Here is a 24320-nt window from a genome sequence, read left to right as displayed (position 1 = left end):
CAGCCTTGCCCCTCAGCCTTGTCCCTCCTCAACCTTGTCCCTCAGCCTTGTCCCTCAGCCTTGCCCCTCAGCCTTGTCCCTCCTCAGCCTTGTCCCTCCTCAGCCTTGCCCCTCAGCCACATCTGGTATTCACATCTTCTGCAGTGTGCTACCCATCCTGGGTTTCTTAGACTCCTTAGACGATGCTTAGTAAACTTTGGCTTTGCTTTTGCTTTCCATTATGACTGTCTACTCCCACTGTCTATTCTCATCTGCCTGATGAATTTCATTCATCATTCAAAATGAGTACCAGGTGTGCTGACCTCAAAGAATCTCGTATTATCTTGTTACTATCTCTGTTTTCAATACACACTTCCCATATTGTCTTGGGATTGCCATGTGTCCATTTGTGTATGTATGTTTGTGTAGGCTACAGGTCAATGTGAGTAGTTTCCATAATTACTCTTCTCCCTATTTTAACAAATATCAATTTATTTTTATTCTATGTGTCTAGGTATTTTGGTTGCATATATGTATGTGTACCACATATGTATAGTCCCTATGAAAGAAGATGTCTGATTACCTCAAACCAGAGATATAGAGATTTGTTAACCACTGTGTGGGTGCTGGGAACTGAACCTGCAATGAGCCATCTCACAAGTCCTTCTTCATCTTACTTGTTCAGACTGTCTTCTTCACTGAACCTAGTTTATTAATTCACCTAGATTTGCTGGGCACTGAAGCCCCAGAGATTCTTGGTCTCCTTCTCTTCAGTCCTGAGATTAAAGACACCCTATTTAATTTTTACATGGCTGCTGGGGATTTAACTCAGGTCCTTACACTTGTATGGCAAATACCTTACTAACTGAGCCATCTGCTCAGCTCCAACATATATCCCTTTTAAACAGTTTTCTGTGACCTCTGAAGACGGTGCAGAATTTGTTTCCCTTCAGTTTTCTGTCTAGACCCATTTCCTCCCGTGTTAGTATTTACTGATACCTTTTATTTCTGTAGGCAGACAGCGTTGAGTGGTCCACTGACAGAGCCGGTAAGAGGCCCCTTGTCATCTTTAATTTGTTCTAGGGAAGAATGCTGTCGGCATGTTTCTTTCTTAGCCCACCACCTGTGTGATGCAATTGTTGGCTCAGATAGCCGGCAGTTTCCACGCATTCGGCGTCCAAAACGAACTAGTTCTCCTGATGACTCCCGCCAGCAGGTCGGTCCTCCCTTGAAGTTCTACCTTCACGTTCAGCTATGCAGAGAACCGGGAAGGAAAAGGGGGAGGCACGGTGATGGATTATCTGGGGAGAGTCTTGAAGGAGATACTTTTATTTCTCCAGTGTATTTAAAGAAGCTACTGGAGATGAGCTGGTTGGAAGTGACACACCTTCCCATGCTTGCGTGTCACTCGTGTGCGCACACACAGCTGCTTACACACCCAGGGCAATGTCCTCTTGATTCATTCTGGCAGCTGTTTTTCTTCCCCAGACTCAGGAATAAGTCAAGCAGCTCTGACAGAAAACTGCTGCAGATCAACATAGCCCTGGGCCAGTGACCTTTGCTAGGTGTCATCTGTCACCGTGGCAGGAGCCAGCATGTGTGGCAATGCAAATATAATAGGGTTAGAGAGAAAGGAGGCAGAGTAGGGGGAGAATAGAGAGAGACCTGTCAGGCATATAGGTAAGGAGGAAATTTGCTTCATGCTTCTGCAACATTCTTAGACATTCTTCTTTGTTTTCTTGTTTTGTATTATACATGTGGTAGTTTGAATGAAAATGCCCCTCCCCCCGCCCAGACTCATGTGTTTGAATGTTGTTTCATCACCAGGGAGTGGAACTGAAGAAGATGAGAAGGATCATGGGTGTGGCCTTGTTGGAGGAAGTGTGTGGCTAGGAGTGGGTTTGGAGGTTTCAAAAGCCTGTGTCAGGCTCAGTGTCTCTCATTCTTTTGCCTGTTGCCTAAAGCTCTCAGCTTAGGTACCATACCCATCTTCTCTCTACTATGGTGATCTCGGAGTGACCCTCTAAACCTGTAAGCAAGATCCCAGTTAAAAGTTTTCTTTTGTAAGAGTTGGTGTGTTCATGGAGTCTCTTCACAGCAATAGAACTCTAGCTACAAACAATATGTATGGAGAGAAAAGTCAGGGCGGATGTAAAAGGCAGTGAACTGCCCCATTCCTTCCATCACTCGGCCAATCCTAATCTCCCTAACATCATTTGCACCCATTTGCTGTCATTGAACTGAGATTTATTTGCTACTAGGGGGAAGGGAGCCCAAAAATCAAAGATGGACTGCTGAGAGAAAGTTGGCCTTCTGAGTTCATGGTTGAACTTAGACAGTCTAGGATTTGATGCTTACAAAAATGGTGTGTGTGTGTGTGTGTGTGTGTGTGTGTGTGTGTGTGTGTGTGTATGTATGTGTGTAAGCAAACATTTTAAATATGAAATTAAGTATAAAATGAACATTTACATCTGAGGAAAGAAATCATGCATATTCTAAATTCGAAATTGCCAATGACGACCATAAGTACATACACCCTAGACACTGCAAAGTCTAACTGCCTGTTAACATTGATAACTAAGTTTTATCAGCCAATTGCCATTTTATGTTTGTGTAGGTATATTTATAAGCTTAAACATTTATAATAGTAATTTCATAAAATTATGTATTGTATGATCTTAAAATTATATACATTTAAAGGTATTGAATTGTCACTGCAGTGCATTGTGGTCCAAAATCATGTAATCCAACAGTTCTCATTTTTTACCCACTGGCATCCTAATGAAGGTGTGTGTGTGTGTGGGGGGGCTTTGTCCCTGGAACTATTATTCTGCATGTGGCTTTGCTGCACTAGAGGTCATTGTGTGTGCCTTATTGTTTAGGCATGTGTTATATGTATAAAGATCCAAAGAAAGCTGGGACTCACAAGTGAAGAAGTAAATTTATTTATTTACTTACTCTATTTGTGTGTGTGTGTGTGTGTGTGTGTGTGTGTGTGTGTATGCACATGCCACAAGGCACATGTGGAAGTTAGGGAATAACCTTGGGTATCTATCTGTCTTTCTTTCATCTTGTTGAAAACAGGATCTCTCATCGTCTGCTTCTGTGTTTACCAGGCAAGCTTCTGGGGATTTTTCTGTCCTGCCTTCCCATCCTACCATGGGAGTGCTGAGATTATAGATGTGTGTAACTGGCTGTATATGATCAGAACATAGGTCCTCATGCATGTGAGACAAGTGCTCTACCCACTGAGCCATCTCCCCAGCACCACATTTATGACTTCTTCCAATGCACTGTCATCAAGTATTTTCCAGAGAGGAGAAGTTTTACATTTACTTGGTGTTGATTAAAAGTCTTTTGTCTACAAATGCACATGTGTTTTGATAGGAAGACATCTCCCATGGTGCCTTTCTTCTGCCTGCACAGTTCTGGTGGCAAGTGCTTCATGACATGTTTGTACTATGTTTGCTCTCAAGCCCTGTGTCAGAATGCCAACTGAGTCAGCACGGTGGGTGGTAAGGGAATTCTTAGAAGTTATTTCTACCATCTGACAATAATACTGTAAGCACTGTGAGCTACATCAATAAGCCCTTCTGAACCTACCCTGAATATATACTCAACCCAATCTCTTAGCTGTTCTAAAAATACACATGGCTTTTCTGGTGTCACCACACAAAAAGGGGCAGAGGCAGCAGCTTAGCCCATTGTACTTTAAAGATCTTTGATAATTTCATAAAAGCCTAGGTCCTTGTGAACATACTCACTGAGCTTTGCAGGGCCCAGGCTGGAGTGGAAGAATGTGGATCTTGCTAAATTCAAGCTCATTATTATCATTGGTTCATGCTTCCTGGCTTGAGCTATTCATCAGCAGCCTACCTCATTGGCTACTTGTAGCTTTGAGAGCGTTTTCACTTACTCATGTATGCAAGCTTGAGTTTTCTCCTTTCATCTCTCCATGTACTTGTCTGTCCTGCTTTTAAGGCTGTCCCAGTCTGACCGGGTCCATGTGCATGGGCAGGCAGGCGTGTGGATAAGGGCTTTGGGGAAAGTCCAGAGGCAGCCCCCACTCCACTTCCCCTTTCTTGGATTATTTTGGTTAACAAAGGGGAATTTAATTCTCTCTTCTCTATTTTTTTGTTTTTGTTTTTGTTTTTTCTAGACAAGGTTTTTCTGTGTAGCCCTGGCTGTCCTGAAACTCACTCTGTAGACCATGCTGGCCTCGAAGTCAGAAGTCTGCCTGCCTCTGCCTCCCAAGTGCTGGGATTGAAGGTGTGTACCACCACCGCCCGGCCTCTTCTCCAGTTTGACAGCCAGTTTTGAAGGGGTCACAAAGTGCAGGGTTTGTCCCAGCTCACCTTGATGCCTTCACCCTTGAGGGTCACACACTCTGCTGTCGTCTTCTTCCTGACAGTGCTCCTGCTGAAGTAGTCACTCAGCAAAGCAAGCAGCAAGAGCATCAGATATTCCCATTCACCCGGAAGACTTGGGTTTCTTGACTGACAACAGCAACTTTTACTTAATGGAGAATCTCCACATGACAGCTTGGAGTTACCAATGGCTGCTCCATCCTCTCCATTATGCCATGGGTGCCCCAAGATATCCCTCCCAAAGGGCCATTACCTCATTTTATAAGGCCTTTAACCATGTCACCACTGGAAATTTTCTCGTGCTCTTGCGTCCTGGGACTACTTTCTCAGGCTCTGCATATCTATCAGACTTAGAGACGATGAGGACAAGGAGTATTTATGGAACACTTAGAAATCGGGGATTGAGCGGGGCTTTAATAAAGTTAATCTCCTTTTCCTTAAGACCTACAGTCTCTTAAAAAAAAGAGAGAACAATTCTTTTATTGTTTGGGAATTTCATATGAGCATATAATGTGCTTTGAGCAAACGGACTTCATTTGTTTGCCTGATTCCTTCCCTATATCCTTCCACACCATATGTCCCTCCCAACTTCATGTACTTTGTATTTAAATCCACTGAGTTCACTTAGTGCTACCACTGGGGCATCACATAGTGTTCCCACTGGGGAACCACGTGGCGCTCCCACTGGGGAACCACGTGGCGCTCCCACTGGGGAACCACGTGGTGCTCCCACTGGGGCACAGGTAGCTTCTCAGGGAACCATATACACTGAAGAAAACTGGGGTGGGTCTCCATGCACCCTTCCCCATCTCTGCGGGGATTTTGGCTGAGCGCATGATGAACAGGTCTTGAGTATGCAGTTAGAGCTGCTGTGAGTTCATGTGTGCACAGTCATGCCTGGCAAATTCTGTCTCATCATAGGTGCCGACCTCCTCTGGCTCTTCCGGTCTTTCCACCCCCTCTTCCAGAGAATCCCTGAGCCTTGTGGGAGGAAGGAGTACTGTGAAGGAAGATTAAAACACTTCTTAGGACAGCATCCTTGGGTAGAGCCATACAGCTGTATGTTTAGCTGGCACAGAGCTCAGTAGTAGAGTTCCTGCCTAGCTTGCACAGGTCTAAGTCTAGCCCCCAATGCTACAACTATCCAAAACACCAAGCTAACCAAATGAAAACCCTGTGGAGTGAACCTCTCCCCTTGGATAGCTGTTTGTTTAACAGACAACATATCTTTACTGAATTTGATCTTTCTGGGAACTAAAAATTCTCTGAAGAAAGCTAAAACGTAGGGAAAAACAAGGTAAAGTTTTTATTGTGTGTATGTATATATATATATATATATATACATATATATATATATGTATGTGCCTTTGTGTGTTTACATGTGTGTGTAATGTATCTGTTTATATCTCTCTGTGTGTATGCATGTGCCTTGTGTATATATGTGTCTCTGTATGTGTATGTTTGTCTATACATGTGACTGTTTGTGTGTGTGTGTCCATGTATCTGTTTGTGTCTCTGTGTGCATATGAATGTGCTTGTGTATGCGTGTGGCTGTTTGTGTGTGTCTATTTGTGTGCATGTGCCTCTCTGTGTGTGTATGCATACATGTATATGTGTATGTATGGAAATGATTTTGTGTGTGCTCAGAAAACGGAAGAGGATGCTTGGTGTCCAGCTTTGTCACTTTCTGCTGATTTCCTTAAGGCAGGGTCTCTAACTCAGTCTGGAGCCAGGGTGGCAGCCTGGGAACCCAGGTGATCCTCCTGTGTCTGCCCCACAGTACTAGGGTTACAGGTCCATGTGTCACTGCTTTGGCTCTGTTACTTTGGTTCTTTTATTAACACATGCACTGAGATGTGAACTCAGGTCCTGATACTTGTGCAACAGGTGCTCCCTCCTATCCGCTGACAGATCTCTGCAGCCTGAGAAAGATGTTTTAGCTCTCTCTTTCTACCTGTTGATGGTCCATGGAATCATGCATATGTTAGATATGCAGAAAAATCACAGTGGCTTCTCATTCTCCACTTCTTTGTTGTGTACCACGCCACTAATAATAATATCTGCCATTAGGCAGATAGTGTGATATTTCATTCCTATTGCACCAAAGGGAGGGATATTAATTTTCATTTGGGTTAGATCTGAAAGCTGCTATGCACACACTAACTGACATCTCGTTTTTCCTGATAATGATGTTGATATGTCTCTGGAATACCCATATGCTCAGCATTTGCTGTTTCAAACTTGTTCTTCATTAATTATAGCTATAGGAAAGCTGCCAAAAATTAAGTTCTATGGAGGGTTTTAAATTGAACTCCGAGTGCAGTTTTATGTTGGTGGAGAGAGATGTGGGGTTTCCATAACAAGAACTATATGAACAAGGATATGAATACTTTTGGTCTGATCTTAGCTCTGCCAAGACTTCCTGTGACATCATTGTCGTGTCACCCCTGCATCCTGTTGTGTCTCCTTCCCTCCCCATCCAGGTGTGTGGATAGATTGGTGATGAGAACTCCACACAAGCTGGGGTCCTCTGGGAAGAGTGCCTCTAGGCAAGTCTGTGGGCCATTTTCTTGATTGATGGTTGGTATGGGAAGCCCAGTCCACTATGGGTAGTGCTGCCTCTGGGCATATGGTCCTAGGTTGTATAAGAAAGCAAGCTAAGCAAGCTTCGAGAGCAAGCCAGCAAGCCACATTTCTTTGCTTCAGTTCTTGATTCCAAGTTTCTGCCTTGAGTTCTTGACTTGACATTCCTTATCAATGTTTAGTGACTGGGGTTGTAAGATAAAACGCCCATACTCTGGTTGCCTTTGGTCATGGTGTTTATCACAGCAATAGAGAGCAAACTAGAATACACAGGGCACTGAGTGGGGAAGTGGCTTCCAGGTCTTTGCCTAGAGAGCAGCACATAGGAACTGAGCAAGTGAAACTCCAGGGGTAGCAGAGTTTAGTCTAAGTGTATGGATGGCATTTGCTTTGGCAAAGATTGCAAATATCCCCCTTCTCCCCCTCAACATCTTCATTGAACAGATCTAAACTTCCAGCTTCTTTTTACTTTAGATTAATTCTTTGGGAAATATAAACAAGAAAGAATTTAAGAGACGGCTATAAAATAAAGAAAATAATACATTTATTTTCAAGGAGTCTAAATTTGGCAAGTATGTTCTAAAGGTTCAAATATTTTTACCTCCGTGGGGCCACATAGCTTGTTTTACCTCTGTGGGCCACATAGCCTCTGTTTTACCCCTGTGGGGCCATATAGCCTCTGTTTTACCTCTGTGGGCCATATAGCCTCTGTTTTACCTCTGTGGGCCACATAGCCTCTGTTTTACCTCTGTGGGCCACATAGCCTCTGTTTTACCTCTGTGGGCCATATAGCCTCTGTTTTACCCCTTCTCCCTCTGTGGGCCACATAGCCTCTGTTTTACCTCTGTGGGCCACATAGCCTCTGTTTTACCTCTGTGGGCCACATAGCCTCTGTTTTACCTCTGGGGGCCACATAGCCTCTGTTTTACCCCTCCTTCCTCTGTGGGCCACATAGCCTCTGTTTTACCTCTGTGGGCCACATAGCCTCTGTTTTACCTCTGGGGGCCACATAGCCTCTGTTTTACCTCTGTGGGCCACATAGCCTCTGTTTTACCCCTCCTTCCTCTGTGGGCCACATAGCCTCTGTTTTACCCCTCCTCCCTTTCCTCTTCTTCTTCCTTTCCATCCTTTCTTTGTGTCCTCCCCATCTATTTTCTTGTTTCTCCTATTTTTACTTCTTCTCTTCCTCTTCATGTCTTCCTTCTCCCCTTTCCATTCTTCCCCATTATTCTTCTTCACAACCCTTTAAATACATTAAAAAAACAAAAACAAAAACAAAAACAAAAACAAAAACAAAAACAAAAACAAACTTAGTTCCTGGACTGGCCCAAGGATTTGCTTCTCAGAGCATTACTAACTGAATCCTCCCGCCTTATCTTTATTTCTTCCCATAACACCTTGCATTTTACCAGGGTGAGATTTCTGGTCACTGTTGAGAGGACAGGGGAGTGTATAGAAGGTAATAAAGACCAAGCATGTGGTCTGCACTTTGTAGAGCTGATCCTGTGGCTGTCCTTCATTCTGAAGAGGCACCTTGAAAAATAGGTACTTGGGCTCCTTTAGAGGTAAAAAGATGGACATCCCTGTAGTTTCAGTCACACCACGGATGCTGGTTCTATCCTAGGGGGTCTTTGAGTATTTCGTTATTGAAACCCAAAGGCATCATGGGAGATACTGAAATGCAGTTCAGGGAGACACAAGAGCAAACGATTTCTCTGTGGTACAACAGCCACAAAACATTGAAAGATCCAAGAGAAACTAAAGGGTCTGGAGCAGAGATCCAACAACAAAGTGCTCCAAGCATGGTGGGGTGGAGAGGAGCTGAGAGTCTTAGGAAGAATGCAGACTGCAAGTTTCTACCCTGAAAATAACCATAGAGTTTTTAAATACCCATGAACAAGTGTCCACCATGAAAGAGAAAGTTGCTTTTGGAAAACTTATCTCTGCGTATAGGGTGTATAACACTAAAGAATTAGTGTGTATATACTACATATATATGTATACACATACACATACATATGTATGTATACACATACACAAGTGTAGGTGTGGCAAGGTCAAGAAGCATTGTGATTGGTCAGGCTAGGCAGAAGGTGCCAGTGGGGACCATGGGAATGGATGTGGGGTGGGCAGAGGTGGATGGATTTGAGATATTTCTTTGGCAATAAGTTTTCTAGGACTTCGTCATTGACAGATGGATGGAATGATGAAATCCGGAAATTGTCAAGATGAGTCTCAGATTTCCGCTGTGGACAGGAGAAAGATCGATGCTCAAGTTCATTGCCGAGGGGCAACATAAATACAGTACCTGGGAGAGTGTGCAGGAAACGGAGGATATTAATGTTTGTCCCCAAAGAGAGAAGAGAATTGGGTAATGAGATGGCAAGGGAGGAAGGGAAAAGAAGCTTGAGATTATCTTTTGTCCTTAGAGTTTTGTACTAGTGTTCTCTTTTCTGTGCTCCGATAACATAAATCCGATGTTTAAAATGTGGGCCTTTGTCTCGGCTTCTGTTCCTTCCTTCCTTCCTTCTCCCTTTTCCTTTTCTTGTCAGGTCGGTTCAGAGTGCTGGCATTACAGTGAACATCCCAGGCCCCCTGGAGTGGCAATGCATCATGACTTAATCTCCAGGAGTCTCATTGTTTTACTCAAGGAATGGAAATCATGCCAGGGGTCAACTTACAGGGTTGTCTCCTGAGCACTAAGCTGTTAATGCAGGTGAGCTGTTTATACAGGTATCTAAGCAAACAGCTTTGGTGCCCTCTCTCCATACCTCTCTCCTTCTGTTCTCTCTTTTCCTTATTCTGTAAGCAGTTCTTCAGGTACAATTGTCTAGTTTTGTCTTCTCCTCAACCATAGAGGGCTTACCACTTTAAGGGGAATGGTTTTATACCTCAGTAATGTTTACCCCCAGAGGTGTCTTCCCAGTATTGTGGTGTGGGTGTTTATGGCCTTGGTACATGAGACCATGTAGCTAGGTGCTTCCTTGGTACATGAGACCATGTAGCTAGGTGCTTCCTTGGTACATGAGACCATGTAACTAGGTCCTTCCTTGAGGGTAAGGATGCTGATATCTCTTGGAGCATGGACACACACCTTGCTGGCTAGCCCCTGCTTTAGATGCTGTTATCTCTGCAGCATTCCTTCATTCAGGAACCAGGACATTCCACCCCTGGTTGGGATCTGAATCAGTAGCATCCCCTTGGCTTCCGAGTTCCATGTATCTACACACATGAACCATGAATGTTGTTTGAGTTTTACATGTTTGGGGATAGAATCTCTTAAGGGTGATAGGCAGGTAATTTTGATGGTAGTGACATTGATGGTGCACAAAACCCTGTCAAGATAACAGTCTCAAAGGAACTCAACTGAGTGCCAAAGGAGCAAAACAGAGCTAGGACTGTTTGTGAACGATCAGTTACCTCGGTTTTTCTGCGGAAGCCCCATAGCTACTGGCCAGCCACACTCCTCCCAGGGAGACACATGAAGACAGAAAGGCAGACAGGCAGACTGTGATGTTTATGAACAAACAAGAACTCTGGGAAACTTAGTAGGTGCACCCCCCCACACACAGCTCCTGCTTCTGCCCCATACCACACCGATTGGATCTAGCTGGAGTCCTCCTGTCTCCTGACACCTGCTTCCTGTTGTTTATCTAGTATTATCTAGGCTTCCTCTGCCTCTAAGGCAAATCTCATACTGCATGGATCAATAGGCTATGAGGATCTTAATTAAAGCTGAGGGATTAAATTGAAACCAGAAACTAAATTCCTCCAGTGTCTAGAGGAGTGCTCTTTCTCATGGAGATGTTTTGATTATTAATTTTTACTTTCTATCATGTAACTGATATTCCAAATTCGTATATACTGCTGGCATGCTATCTGATATTTAATACATGTATGGAAATGGAGTCTCTAAAAAACAACCTGCAGTCAGTTATAATATAATTATAATTATATAATTATATATGTATCACCATACATGTAATGGAACAGTACTCTTTACCACAGTGCCTGTTGTCGGTGTCAGCCTTTGCCAACTCTCCCTCCTAGGTGCCTCACCTCTCATGAGCACCCTATAGCACCATCTTTTGGGGGAGTCTACCTATAAATGAGGTCATGTGGGATTAGACTTTTTGTACCTGATTTAGTTCACTTAACACGGTACCTCCACTATGGTTACAAAGAACCTGAGTCTGATGAATGGATAAGCCAGATTTGTATGTACAGTGAAATTCTTTTTGTAAGATTCTGTGTATTTAGAATATGTGTGTGTGTGTGTGTGCATGCCTGTGACATGGCACACACATGAAGTGCAAAGGACAACTTGCAGGAGTCAGTTTTCTCATCTATCACATTAGACTTGAGACCAAATTGTAAGCATCAGGCAGCCAAATCCCTGAAACTGCTGATCCCTCTTGCTGGCCCAGGATAGTGGAATTCTACTGGGCCATAAAGGACAGAATTCTCCTGCTTGATGGATCACAGAAGCCTTTGTGTGCTTCACAAAGATACTTCAGAACTCTGCAGGGACATTTGTAAGGTGCTATAAGTCTACATCTCCACTGCAGAGGAAGTCCTATGTGTGCGGATTTCAGACTTAGCTTCAAGTGAGGGAAGATGACACTTCAGGGACACTTGAGTGGACACGAGCAAGGGTTTTAATTTATTAAGTTGTTTATCTTATCACTTGTTTTGCTGCTGCTGTTTGCCTCAGCATCTCTTCACTCAGTGTGATAGTCATGGCATCCTTGTCCAGTCCCAGTACTGAAACAACATCCAGGCAAAGCATTGGACCACCAAGTGTCTAAGGCTGGCTCATGGTGATGAAAGATATGGGGGCAAGTAAGGAAGCACAAGATTGACTAACAGGAACCACAGCTAGGAGTGCTCAGTCATGGACTTGCTGTCAGTCATAGGACCTGCTGTCAGTCATGACATCTGCTGTCAATCATGGGACCTGCTGTCAGTCGTGGAACCTGCTGTCAGTCATGGGACCTGCTGTCAGTCATGGGACCTGCTATCAGTCATGAAACCTGCTGTCAATCATGGGACCTGCTGTCAGTCATAGGACCTGCTGTCAGTCATAGGATCTGCTGTCAGTCATAGGACCTGCTGTTAGTCATGGGACCTGCTGTCAGTCATAGGACCTGCTGTCAGTCATGAAACCTGCTGTCAGTCATGAAACCTGCTGTCAGTCATGGAACCTGCTGTTAATCATGGCACCTGCTGTCAGTCATGGCACCTGCTGTTGGAGTGGACTCAGTAGTTATAAAATAACAAAAAGGGAAGGTGAGGGGAAGGAGACAGGTCAAGACCTCAAGTTGGGAGAGAATATTGCAGAGTTTCTGGGAGGAGTTGGAGCAGGAGTAGGAGTTGGATATGATCTATAAAGATCGCATTCATGTTTAAAATTATGAAAGAATAAATAAAACGTAAAAGATTCTGTCTCCAACATTCATTAGCTCTAAGTACAGAATGAATTAGTTTCTATGCAACATTATTTGCCCATCTGTAAATTTTGATTTATGTAGGCAGCAAATAAGATTTGCATGTGAAAATATATAGCACAGTATTTGGAATAATTTTGCATTTTTACCATTTGATCTTTCTCTAGACCTTTTGCTTTCTCAGCCTGCTATTCCCAGGAGCTGTTGCTACTGACATTGCCAGGAGAGCAGAGGTCAGCCTGAGAGGGCTGCCTAGGTCATTACAAAAGCATGTCTATTTCTGTCTAGTATTCTTCCATATCTGTGATAGTCATCCTCTGAGAAAAATTGTGGTTGATAACTGATTCATTGATATGGTCCATAGAGGAGAGAGAGAGAAAGAGAGAGAGAGAGAGAGAGAGAGAGAGAGAGAGAGAGAGAGAGAGAGAGAGGCAGACAGAGACACAGATAGACAGAGAGACTGTGAGAGAGGAGAGAGATGGGGAGAGAGAGGGAGAGGGAAAGGGAAAAGGGAGGGGAGAGAGGGAAAGAGAGAGGATCTATGAATGAGAGAATGTTATTTCTATTAACCTGATGGAATTAGCATCAGAGAACCTCAGAGACAGTGAAAGGAACAACAGAGGAGAAATGATGAAACCAAGAGACACATATTGAGAAAAGACTCAGGGAATCAGAAATTGATGTTTAAGTGTCTGGAAGTCTTCTCTGTAGACATAATTCAGGATTCAACTTTGTGACCAGACTATCAGAGGGAATCCAGAGACAGATTGTAGAACACATCTTAAATCTAGATGTTCGCTTGAATTCATTTGGCAAATAAGATCACACTGAAAGATCTCTTTGTGGTATACAGTGCTTGATCTCTCATGTTGAAAATGCATAGTAAAACTCTCCAGGGAGATGGAAGAGGGAGCTAGATGGCTCAGTGTGTAAAGTGTTTGCTGTGTAAGCATGAGGCCCTAAGTTCTGATCTCTAGCAACAGCATTAGCACCTGTAATCCCAGTGCTAGGGAGCCAGAGTCAGGAAGATTCTGGAGCTCTCTGGCCTGTCAGCCTAGCTGAATGAGTATCCTCCATGATCAATGAGAGATCTTGAATCAAAGAATAAGGCTAAGAATGGTTGGGAAAGAAACCTGATGTTGAGCTCTGAACTCCATCCCTATACACATATAAACAAGCATCCTCACAGAAGAACACATACACTACCCATGCACACACACAATATTTTGGAACAAGTACAGAATTTCTTGTAAGTTTTATGTCTAGAGAGGAACCAAGTCCTGCATGAGAAGAGTTGAGACTGCAGACTCTTACAGGATTTGAAGCATGTGGGGACATGCATAATCTCATTTTCTGGCCCCTTGCACAACACTATTGTTCCCATCCCTCCTGGATGCATGGGGAGACCCTTCATAAGCTAAGCCTTGTCTTTGGCAGGAGTGAGGCCGTAGTTAAGGCTGACACCTGGCTTTGCATGGTGACTGCACAGAGGAGCCACTTTCATTTGGTGGTAGATACTGTTGCTATGGGTGCACACCGAGTGCTTCTGAGGAATGAGCAAGCATAGCAGCATGAAGTGAACATGAAGCAGAGATGCTGATTCCTGCGCTGTGGTCTTAGCATTTACCAATTAGCCACGTGACTTTCTGAAATGTCACTTCATTGGTTTTGACTTTCATATTCCTTAACTACAGATATATAATGATAAATCTCTTTTTTATTACCCAGTGGAGTGTAAAGATGAAAAACCAAAAGGAATTGGCTACAAAAAGTTCTTTATAGGTTATAAAGTACTATATAAAATTAAAGGATTTAAGCAATAGACACGTTTGTACACATCAAAAAGTTAAAACTGTTTTAATCATTGAATATAGGAATGGCTATATTTTTTTCTTAAAGTCTGCAGTTCAGGGACAGGGTTTCATTGACACTTATTCAATCTTATATTCTGATTGTAATTGGTAGAACAATTGAGTATACATTTGGGAGAAGCTGAGGATGGCATCTCTTGGAATAGAAATTTACATGTAGGCTGCCTTCAGCCTCATGCATATACACAATGTCCCCAGAGCTTCAGATCTGCCATGATTCCTTGCTGGGCCTGGGGCATCTGGGGTTGGGTAGAGAGCCCTAGGCACCCTTAGAGCCAAGGCTTCCCACCATCCTGACAAAGAACAAGAGAACGGACACAAAGACAGCACACCTTATCTTACTTGGTTTCACCTTCTTCCCTGGTTTGGTCCATCTGGTCTTGGCTCACCAGGGCCCCAGTTTAATGAAGCTTTAAATAAACATAAGCCTGGGGGAAATAAAAAAAACACATGCCAGAAGAATGCATTGAGGTATGACTTAATTTGTTGTCTTCCAAATTAAATGAGAAAATGGTGCTTCTTTCTGTTCAGGAAATAAAAAATGTGAGAATCAGTTAGGATAGAATAGAAGGACTTAGTCTGTGTTCATGGCATTCAGTGGATGATGGATATTTTTTAACATATGAGTGTGTTCTGTACATGTGTCTACATATGTTCAAATAGCTGAGTGTGTGTGTATGTTTGTGTGTGTGTGTATGTCTGTGTGTATGTACGATGTATGCATTTAGTATGCACATAGAGGCCCAATGCTGACATCATGAGCCTTCTTTAGTTGCTCTCTCTTAGTCCTTTAGGCAGGACTCTCAGTTGAACTCAGAGCTTGCCAGTAAGGCTAGTTGGCTCACTAGCTTGCTCTGAAGATCCTTTGTCTCTGCCTTTACAACACTGAAATTACAGGGGGGTCACTATACCCACCCAGCCTTTATGTGCATTCTCCGGATAGTAACTTTGGTCTTCTTGCTTGCCTAGTAAATGCTTTAACCACTGAGTAATCCCCCCAGGCTGACAATGAAAGCTTATTGTGCACTCTTGGACCTTGGCTTCCCCCTCTATGAACAGAGACATCACATATAAAATAATAGAAGCTCTAGAGATCTCTGGAGCTTATAAGACAGACTTTATACCTCTGAATGACTCATCAGAAATCTTTATTTTGGCTGGGCGGTGTTAGCACACGCCTTTGATCCCAGCACTTGGGAGGCAGAGACAGGTGGATTTCTGAATTCAAGGCCAGCTTGCTCTACAGAGTGAGTTCCAGGACAGCCAGGGCTATACAGAGAAACCCTGTCTTGAAAAGCAACCACAAAAACAAAACAAAACAAAAAAAGAGAAATCTTTATTTTGTACAGTTCTGAAAAAGAGGATGTGAGACAGGGTAATTTTGAGGACTTCTACGAGCTTCAGTTTTCTGTGGGTTTATGAATGGTGTAGAGCCAGGCCAGGTGTTAGAGGGCTTCAGGTTCAACATCATTCTTGCTTGAAAGAGGCTTGTCTGACTACTTGAATACAGTCTCTGCAGTGCGGAGGGCAGTGTAGTCTAGGAAGAGTTTAGGAAGTTACTGGGACACAAGAACTACAGCCAAGGCCTCTGGACCCTCAAGACCTTGTGATAGTGTTTGACACTCAGGGTCCTCATTCTTTGCAATTTCAGAAGACCCACGGGACTCAGCCCACTGCCTGTGAAGAGGCACAGCCAAACTGGGAATTGATTTGAATGTAATGAACCTTCTGTCTCATCTGGCACTTTCAGAAGAATCTGCAGAGTCAATAGGTAATGGAGGCTTTAATTAAAAATGAAAGGGGGAGGGAATTAAAGCTTGACTACAGCATCCTAAAGGAAAGATGACCTCAGGGATCAGAAAATATTGCCAGCATTGCACAGCATAGGAAGCACTGCTTCTATTGAATTCAAGTAATTTAAGCAGCAGGCAGTTGGGAGCAAAGCTCACTTACATGCACTTTAGTCTCATATCTGGAAGAGAATTGCTAAGACCTGGCCTGGTGCATAAGGTAGGTAGTTCTATGGGATCCCATCACTTCTACCCTGATGGAACTGCATGAGGCACGACATACCCTAAGCTGGATGCCCCTTGAGATGATCTAACATGGAGCACTCCCTTGGTCAACAATAGTAAACTTGTTATCCAATGCTTGGGTCTATTTCTGAAGTAAAAGATGGTCCAACATTGATTCTTGGCGTTTACCCTTTCATTCACTCACCTATCTCTTGGATCTTGAATTCTCACTAATCATAGAAAACCATCCTACTGTGGAAGAAGAAGGTGGCTAGAGGGAAATTAAACAGGGATGAAAAATGGTCTTCTAAGAGTTTTCATTAATCTGGGGAGAATGGCACTGGGTTGTGATTCACTGTGGAATGAAACACACACACACACACACACACACACACCACACACACACACCAGGTTCTGGTCAAAGAAAGAATGATGACTTTTGAGTATTTCCTCTGTACCTTGAACAAGGCCAGGGCTCACTTACCTTCACAGCCATGAATAAACCCGCAGCCTTACTTTACTGCTAAATTCACTAAGACTTATGAGCTCAAAGATCCTGCGGAGTTAAGGGGTGCACAGTAACAGCCACGTGTAAGCCTGAGGTTTTGTGACTGTTCTACCTGAGACCCATGAGTTCTGTCATCCCACAGTATCTGTTGCCCAGAAACTCAGTGGATGCAACTGTGTACTTGATACTCAATTTTAGTAGAGATGTTTATATTAGGCTGATACACTCAAGGATTAAAAGGTAATCAAAGTTTATTAGGCTATAGTAACTAAACAAGCAGAAAAATCAAGCCTATAGTGAACTATGGTCTAGAGAAAATGTAGGAAATAAGGATCTTTTTAGACAGAGTTTCTCTGTATAACCCTGGCTATCCTGGAACTTGCTCTATAGACCAGGCTACTCTCAAATTTACAGAGATCTACCTGTCTCTGCTTCCTGAATGCTGGGATCAAAGGCACATGCTTCCATGTTCATCAGGAAATGAGGACTTTTAAATCATAATCATAGTAGTAGGAGTCAGTTTTGAAGGAAAAGAAGAAAACAGTAGATGAAGAGATTGGGAATTTAGGAAAATATACAAAAGCACAAATATTTACAATAGAGAAAATTCAGAATTGAAGAACACAACACGGGCTTAACGGACAGTTGGGACAGCAGAAGAGGTATGAGAGTAACCATGCTCACATCAGAAAAAAATTGCTGAAAAACATAGATAAAAAAGGAGTAGGGAGACATCCTAGCATTTTCATGACCCGGTAGAATCAAATACTTTACGAAATATGTGTTTGGGGATGGAGAAGTCAGAGGGGCAAAAAAAACAAAAAAACAAAAAAACAAAAAAACAGGATTTAGCTGCATGCTTGCCAGAATAGGATCAAAAAAGCAACCAATATGTGAGGTGTTCAGAAACTCCCCACTCAGATAACAAAAACAATTTTCACTTTGGTATGTGTAACTCAAATTTCTAATAGCCATAAATTGACAAAGGTCTTTAAATGAATCAGAAAAACAAACAAACAAACAAAAACAACACTTTTTATATACCAAGGAGAATGAGAAAAGTGACAGGTGATATATTAGGTTTCCTTTTGCTGTGAAATATATTCTCATATATGTTGAAGCTGAAAGTGATTCTCTTTTAGTAGTTGTAGTGGTTTGAATGAAAATGGCCCTCATAGACTCATAGGGAGTGGCACTATTGGGAGGTGTGACTTTGTTGGAGGAAGTATGTCACTGGGTTGGGCTTTGAGGTTTCAAATGTCCAAGCCAGGCCCAGTATCACTCTCTCTTCCAGCTGCTCTTTGGATCCAGATGTGGAACTACCTCTCCAGTACCCTGTCTGCCTGCAGGCTTCTGTGCTTCCTACTGTGAGGACACTGTACTAAACCTCTGAAATGGTAAGTCGGCCCTCAATTAAACGTTTTTCTTTATAGGAGTTACTGTGGTCATTATTTCTCTTCACAGCAATAGAACACTAAGACAGTAGCTCTCAGCTCTCTAGGTCAGACCACACAGCAGGTCATGACTGGTTTTGTTTCTCAGGACAGCATGAGACTGAGGTTTGCTGAATCTTCATCTGGATTTGAATGTCCCCTTTCTAGGTTCATTTCTATTCTTGGCACAGCCCAGCTCCTGAGATTAAGGGACTCACATGCATGTTGGTAGTGGTTGCTGGCTGAGGGCTGCTTCTGACTTCCACGGACTTCCTGCATTTCTCAGAGTGAGCTTGCTTCCATCTGAACAGGCTTGCTGGATCCCTCTAAAGCTTCAGTTTCCTCTGCCATCCTCCTCTGGTTCCCCCTTGAGAAAGCACTGCATCGATAAGGCTCATCTAACTAATTACATCCATCTGATGGCCTTTATATTTTCAGATCAACAGACTTGGGACTTTAATCACATCTGTGAAATTCTATCACAGCACCAGCTATATGGGTATGCATAGAAGAAGCTGGAAATGAGCATCTTAGTTTTCTACTGTAGAGTGTTGTTGTTGTTTTAAATCAGGACCAGCGCTCATTCAGAAGACATAGTAAGAACACAGACAGGCCTTGATTATGCTAGTCAAAAGTCAGAACGTGCCCAGGGAAGAGCTATTCAGGAAAGGGGGACACTGAGTCAGTGGGGTTTGGACAGCACTCACACAAAGCTTCTGTAATGTTGGGGTACCCAACCCTAGTACTGGGTAAGTGGAGACAGAGGGACCCTGAACTCATCGACCAGCCAATCTTGCTGAATGGATGAGCCTCAGGCTCAGTGAGAGACCATATTTCAGAAAATAAGGTCGAGAGCGATTGATGAAAATATTTGTCATTAGGCTTTGCACTCCACATGCACACGCATGTACACATGTGCACACACATTTATGTACATACACCACACACAAAGAGCTTAAGAAAGAGAAAGTAGCTTTTCACTGTATTTTGATTTTGCAATAAAATAACCAAAGTACTAGAAAGTTCTAGAGAACTAGTGGGGACTAGGGGCCAGAAGCATGATGAAGAGTCGGGGTTGTTCTTTCCGTGACAGAAGGTCAAGTAATTGGATGAATCTCAAGAAAAAAAAAAAGTGGCTTAGAAAGAGTTATGGTTTGAACAAAGGGGCAAGCTGGGGACTAACTTTGCATTTGTTCCCATGACATCTATCACAAAAGAAGGTCGCTGTTATTTGTGATGGTCAACTTGGCTTAAATTGAGAACCAGCTATGGCTTTGATAAGGTGTTTCTGTATGTCCTCAGGAAGGACACAGAAAGATCTATCCTAGATGTGAGTGATATCCTCCCATGGCCCGTACTCTCAACATGAATGAAAAGGAAAAAAAGGAGAAAGCCAGGAAGAAGCTGGAATTACTTCTTCTTTACCTCCTAATCACTTGAGACGTATGGATGCTTACTTGCTCGCAGCACAGCAGAGTCATCTGTCACCATGCCTTTCCCATCACGGTGAACTGTATCCCCTTGAAGCACAGCCTCATGAGCCACCCTCCCTTAAGTTGCCTTTGTCAGGCTTTTGTTCACCTCAACAAGAAAAGTAAGCAATCCAGCACTTCAGGGTAAGCTCATGAGAAAGAGCTTTGTCCCAGATTCAGATTTTAAATCCTGGGCCTTGGAATTGATTGTTTTACAGACGATTCCACAATGCTCCATGATTTTGGCAGTCTGTAAGTCATGCTGGTCCTGCTGTGTTAGCTCTTCTGTCTTTCTGGAGGAAAGGGCTGTAAGGATCGTGATTTAAAAGGGTGGATGGTGAAGATGGTCAGTAGGAAATGGCAAACAGATAGTACATCAGAATGACTGGAATTTCAGAGACTCCTAGCTGTGTGTGGAAACACTATGAGCATCAGTTCTCTGGCTTCCAGGAAGGAAGATCTCCCTATTCTTCGTGCCTTCCTCGGCCACTTCTGGGAGGGAATTTAGGGAGGAAGCCTTTATTAAGGGTGTGAGTTTGGGAAGCTTCTGGTATCTGTTGATAACTTCTGGTTTTGGGCAACCCAAACTATCAAATCTTAGAGAATGAAACCCTCTGAAAAGACTGGCTTGTGTCTCCTAATTTTTGGAGCTCAGCCCCAAGCTCTGGTAATCTACACCACAGGCCCTGCAGAGCTGCTGTCAGGGCTGTCTGTGTCCTTATCCTTCAGCCCGTGACCTGCATCTTGTTCTCTGTCTTGGTGAAGTTCCAAACTAAAGGATGGTGTGCAGACAGTGTTGACATTTCCACAGCTTCTCATTTATCAGGTTAGTGTCTTAGTTAGGGTTTTACTGCTGTGAACAGACACCATTACCAAGGCAGCTCTTATAAGGACAACATTTAATTGGGGTAGGCTTGCAGGTTCAGAGGCTCAGTCCATTATCATCAAGGGAGGAACATGGCAGCATCCAGGCAAGCATGGTACAGGAGGAGCTGAGAGTTCTATATCTTCATCTGAAGGCTGCTAGCAGAATACTTATTTCCAGGCAGCTAGGATAAGGGTCTTAAAACCCACATTCACAGTTACACACTTCCTCCAACAAGGCCACATCTACTCCAACAGGGCCACACCTTCTAATAGTACCACTCCCTGGGCTGAGCATATACAAACCATCAGAGTTAGCATCTCTGACTGCATCCACATGGCATGATGACGCAGCTAAGCTCTGGATGTGCACAACCTCCAAGGATGCTGTTGTGTTTCCCTCCAGCCTTTGTAACAACCTCATGCCATGGATACTAGGCTCTAGTTACTAGACTCATGGCCACCTTCAGACTTAGTTGTCTAGCACAAGAGTCAGAAGAAAGCTGGGTACCTGTCTCCTACCCTATTCATTTTAAGACAATGCTGTTTAAGCCTCCCATCTCATGATGTGGTCCTGTCTACGTCTTCAAGAAGTCAGCTGAACCTTGTATGTCCTTGGGGTTTGAGCCCTGTTTCTCAGGGGATCATTCTATCTTCTGCTCACTATTTTAAGGTGACATGATGTGACCTGGCTGCCCTTATCTCCTCTGTGACTTTGGCCTTTCTTCTCACGCACCCATCTTACAGTGGTGGGGACTTTGAATCAATCCTGACTTTAAAGATCAAGGCCTACTTCCATGCTAGGGTACTTTGTTACTAGGAACCCTTCAGAGCTTGCAGCTGACCTTGCATTCCATGAACAGAAACTGCCTCCCTCTCCATAGCCTCAGACACCAAACCTCTGAAGCCACTATTTCTTCCTGCTGGTGAGCAGGAACTGTCCCCACCAATGAACTCCTTCTCTCAGGTCATGCCCAGGCTCCACCCCTGCCTGGGCTTCCTTAGTTTCCCCTTTGTGAGAAATGTAAGACTGGATTCAAAATTTTAAAATTGGGACTGGGCATGTAGCTGAGTCAACAGAGGTCTAAATTGTCATGCCCAAATCCCTGGGTTTGATCCCAGCATCACATAACCAGATGTGATAGTATAATCACCATTACTCAGGAGGTAAAAACAAGATGGTCAGGAATTCAAGTCCATCTTCAGCAACATAGCCAGGTCGAGACCAGCTTGAGCTACGAGCAACCCTGGCCCAATAAATACATAATGAAATAAAGCAACGCTATCAAACTCTATATTTAAAAACCCGAGACAAAGACTGATCTTGAAAACAGAATTTCTGAGTTAAAATCAGACTGGAACTTCGGGTACCGTCAAGTACTTTAACTGTTTCTTGAGATGCAGATGACTCACAAGTGGATCCAAAGGCTTTACTGCCTTCAGGTACTGAGCCGAGGATGTGTCCCAAGGCCGCTTTGGTCACATCCCACTTTCTTCTATTTTATACATCTCAGCAGAATTACGGAAGTCACATACGAGAAGAAGCCTCCAGAGTGGGGTTTTATTTTAGCAAAGCTTTATGAAGACCTTCCTGGCTTCGAATCAATCCCGTGGTAAAAGGCCAGCAGGAAGTGAACGGGGGTATATTTAGAAGCGAGGAGAAGCTGGCTAATGAGATCTCGAACTTACGCCTGCCCCCTCGGTTTCATTAGGAAAGCAACACCTCAGCCTTGCCTGTAATTAGGTGTAATTGTTTCCTTACAGAAATAATCAGAGTAATTTAACCAGCGATCTGTTTTTGTTTTTGATAATTCAGACTGCAGCTCTTGCGTGGCGGAGTCTGGTGAGGGGCTGTGTTGGCATCTTAAAGAAAGCAGGTGCTTTGGGTTTCTCGAAGAGCTGACTTTTCTGTGGCTCTGGGTCCTCGCTGCCTGCTTCCTTGGGTCCCCTGCTGCTGTCACCTCCGCAGAAAGCACAGAGGTTGTAATTTTTCTTAAGAAGAAAACAGTTCCATGTGCTTGAGGGTGAGTGGGGGCCATCAGGAGAGGTGCGTGAACTCACTGGAGCCTGAATGCATGCTCTCTGAAGCCCTCTGATACTGTGAGAAAGATGCTGACAGTGAGAGAACGATAGAACTCTCTGGAGTACAAAATGAAGTCTGGCGCACACACGTTCAGTACCCAATTGTGGTGGCTAATCTTCACTGTGAACTTGAGCGGATTTAGAATTATCTAGAGGACTGTCAAGGAAGACATCGGGCGTGGGTGTGGATGGGAGTGTGAGAGCGTTCCCAGAGAGCACTAATTGAGCCTGGAAGACCCGCTTTGAGTATTAGTGACTCCAGCCCGTGGGCTGGGGATACTGAGAAGAACGAAAAGAGAGGAAAAGACAAAGCTAGTTAGTTAAGTGTCAGCATTCCCCCTTTTCTGCTTCTGTCTGCCATGACGTGGGCAGTTGTCCTCTTCTTTCATGTTCTTCTGCTCAAATGCAGGCGGCCAAGTAGCTGTGGAAGAAGCTGGTAAAACCACAAGTCCAAAGAAATCTTTCCTCTCTGGGTATTTTGCTAGAGTTACAAGGAAGTAACAAATACACCCTGTGTGGGTTTGGCAGTTTATAGGAGCAGGTAGCTGAAGGGAATTGCCCTGTCTGGTTTGCACCTGAGCCAGGGTCCTCTTTAATTGTGCTATTATTAACCTCTCCGAATCACAGACTTCTGACTGGGGAAAGGGATATATAATGCTTCCTGAAAACTGAGTCGTTTTCAGAGTATGTAGTGAGAAATGCAAACGGGAGTTATTATTGATCAGCAGACTTCACAGCACAGGGCAGGACAGGTTTTCCTAGACTTACGCCTTTGGAAGTAGGTTAAAGGAGGGCGTCATCTGTGGTGCTCCAATTCTTGCGACATCCATGTAAGAATATCTATCAGATCCTTCCCTCTGCAAACTCTGAAGGACCATTCCAAAGCCTCATAAAATGCATCGCCCAACAGCTCCACCATTCATTAGCTGAGACATCCAGAAGGAGGATGCAAATCGGAAAGATGGAGAGGGAGCCGTCCTCAGTAATGAGAACCCCACGAGGTAGGGCAGGTGTTTTACATCGTCTATAAAGTCCTTGCAAGCTTCAGCTAGATGTGCTTAAAACCCCTTCAATCTCTCTATGGACCAGAGAGATAAGTCTCTTGCCCAAAGCCACACAGCTAATGTGTGGAATAAAAATAAACTTACCCAAGTCTGTCTGCCTTTGCATTTTTCCTTTCTCTTTACTAAACCATGACGACTGACTCTTCTACCTTCCTTAAGGTTAGCAATTCTGTAGTGGTCAAATGAAACCAACCATAAGATTTGGTTAATAATATTGAGGAAGGAGGCTGGAAAGATAGCCCAGCTTTTAAGAGTGTATATTGCTCTTATAGAGGACTAGAGTTCTAGTCCCAGTACCCAAGGTGGGCAGCTCACAATGACCCATAACTCTAGCTCCAGGAGGTCTGAGGCCCTAGCTTCAGGACATTGAGGGCACCTACATTCATGTGCACAATTCCCAACTACACACATACACATGTAACCCTGAGGAAGTGAATCTCCTCTTAAATGGTGAATGGTCTATAATATAGAATGTCAGTGTCATAGATAAGCTAGAATAAGACACAATCAGCAGTTGGGAGGTGAGTGCAGAGCGAATACCTGAGCAATTGCAGGTCAGACTGAATATCCGGGCGGGTGGGTGGGCAGCAGAGGAAACATTTATTTGTGTGTGAAATGAGATGCTGAGAGGCCAT

At 43.7% G+C, this 24320-nt stretch overlaps 1 long non-coding RNA gene across 2 annotated transcripts in view; it reads left to right on the top strand.

Annotated features, from left to right (window-relative positions):
- The window catches only part of LOC116073107, a 72332-nt gene that overhangs the window by 16629 nt on the left and 31383 nt on the right, over positions 1–24320 (top strand). The window contains exons 1-3 of one of the 2 annotated variants that reach the window (XR_004111672.1): positions 9495–9645; positions 15899–16018; positions 18065–18167. This is a non-coding gene — a long non-coding RNA (uncharacterized LOC116073107). Of the gene's footprint in view, positions 1–9494; positions 9646–15898; positions 16019–18064; positions 18168–24320 lie in introns of those variants that run through there. The other variant, XR_004111671.1, reaches the window with a different exon arrangement.

The sequence above is a fragment of the Mastomys coucha genome, unplaced genomic scaffold (genome assembly GCF_008632895.1).
Source record: "Mastomys coucha isolate ucsf_1 unplaced genomic scaffold, UCSF_Mcou_1 pScaffold23, whole genome shotgun sequence".
In the NCBI taxonomy this organism is placed as follows: Eukaryota; Metazoa; Chordata; class Mammalia; order Rodentia; family Muridae; genus Mastomys; species Mastomys coucha.
This window is presented reverse-complemented; position numbering and strand designations above follow the sequence as displayed.